General features: G+C 40.5%; 1 long non-coding RNA gene across 1 annotated transcript; it reads right to left on the minus strand.

Annotated features, from left to right (window-relative positions):
- Positions 1-1,153: 1,153 nt before the first annotated feature.
- Positions 1,154-2,219, minus strand: LOC113075486 (uncharacterized). Its single transcript, XR_003280944.1, has 3 exons — positions 2,092-2,219; positions 1,886-1,949; positions 1,154-1,758 (listed from the first exon to the last, which is right to left on the minus strand). It is a non-coding gene; the product is annotated as an uncharacterized LOC113075486 (long non-coding RNA).

The raw sequence follows: 2,219 nt of genomic DNA on the forward strand, positions 1-2,219 counted from the left end.
AGGAGAGGCACATTCATCTATCTCCTCCACCGGTGTTCCCCTCGTTGTTCCCCCAGCTGACCTAGAGCCAGAATCAACAGGCCATTGTTGTCGACAATATCGGGCAATGTGACCCAATTTATTACAACGTAAACACCTTCGAGAACCATTTGGCCTTGTCAAAGGGACAGAGGGTTCATTACTTGAGGGTTTAAGATCATCAAGACGCTTCGTAATCTCATCAATCTGAGCTTGTTGGTGCTTTAACAACTCCTTAATTTCTCTTAATTCAGTAGATTCATTAGGCCTAGGTGATTCAGTTACTCTACCCTGAGCAGCATTACACCATAACTGAGCAGCAGGGGGAATAGCCTCTCCTTTGCCTTCCTCATTCCATCTGATAGCCTCACTTCGAACATCAATTAAGGTACAGTGTGGAGTTTGTCTTACAAAACGTTTAAGTTCACGTTTAAGTGCTACATCTTTAACCTGCTCCACAAACTGATCACGGAGAACTTGGTCAGCATTCGGGACACCATGTGGACTACTTACGAGAATAGAATCCATCAAAGATATAAGTGCATGAGAGAATTCAATTAGGGATTCACCCTCTCTTTGTTTTCGATCATAAAACCCTTTCTGCAACTGCACAAATGTTTGTTTTGCTCCATACATACTTCTTAAAACCTTAAATATGAGTTCGGGAGTCTGACGTTCAGCTGCTGCTCGGAGTTTAATCTCCATTCTGGCTTCCCCTCCTAAATGATCTAAAAGGAATGCTACCCTTTCTCGCACAGTCCAACTGTCATCCCCAACGCAGGCTTCAGCCTCCTCAATCCAGTCCTCTATGCTTGAAGTAGAGTCCAAGTCCCCACAGAACCGTCGACACTTCCGCTCCCGAGGAACATACATCACTCTAGTGAAAGGCACCGGCGGAGGAGCATTAATGCTGGATACAGGCTGGTTAAGAGAGTCACGGCTGGATGCAGAACGTTGTTGCATTAATTGTTCATTTGCAGCCTGTAGACTACGTATCTGTTCCCGCAACTCTGTCAGCTCCTGTTCCATAGTTACGGTGTTTTCTTCTTGCACGACTGCCGTTTACTTATACAAATACCTTTTAAATACCTACACAAAATGGTGGGTATCAGTGAAAAAAAAATAAAAAAAAATAAATAAATAAACAACAACAACAACAAAAAAAACAAGGTCCACAGTAACACACTGTAGTGCTGCCCAACATCAAACAGACCCTGCCGACTACGCCATTTGTAACCCTCCCCAGGCCTTACAAGTAATGGGGAAGGTGTAAAAGAAGGGCAACAACCACAGTGTGTTTCCTTGCAAGCACAAACAGATTTATTAAACACAAATGGTAATAAGAAGTGGCAAAGAAACGAAAAGAACACAAAGGTTTAACCCACTATAGACCATAGGGTTCCCCAATCCCATACAATGGCAGTTCCACTATTAAAAAGTACACTCAAATCACAGCACAAAACCAATAACACAAGTGTAATAGAAAACCAACACGCACTTGACTCAAACCATTACAAATTGTGCCCAATCACCTTAAGAGTCAACCATGCATACAAGAATGGGAACCCCTTTGTCTTTGGTTGATTAACACAAAACGAAGACAAATAAACGAAACAAAATCACAGTCCCACAAGAAATTCAAATCACTTCATCATAGTGTAACTGTTAAAAGTCATATCTTACAACCCAACATTAACCCACCAATATTTTAGATAAAAGTAAACGGCAATCATGCATCATCTGCAAAACAAAGAAAATACAATTCATGATTGCCCCTTTAGAATATTAGAATTAAAAACAGAATTAAAAACACCTAACAATAAAAAAGCAAACTTCACATACTCCAATATTCAATTAAAATAAGTACCTGTGTTAATGAATGAATCTACTCAATTTCTGAGGCATCCACCAGTATATATCCTTTAAGCATACTATAAAACAAACAAACAAACACACATTAAAATGGACTACACTAACCATAACCATGAGTCACAACCCTTACTTCCACAATTTACTTTAATAATGTTCACAAGGCAACGACTAGTTTCATTATCACCAAGCGTTGAAACATACCACACAGCTTCTCCTACGCAGCACATGGTCCCACAAAGAGAAAGGCCAGAAGATTTGATTTCCCCCTTTATAGTACTTGGACTCATGGGATCTGTAGTCCAACACATTTGTAGTCCCAAGCATGCCTA

Source organism: Carassius auratus, unplaced genomic scaffold, assembly GCF_003368295.1.
Source record: "Carassius auratus strain Wakin unplaced genomic scaffold, ASM336829v1 scaf_tig00017072, whole genome shotgun sequence".
NCBI lineage: Eukaryota > Metazoa > Chordata > Actinopteri > Cypriniformes > Cyprinidae > Carassius > Carassius auratus.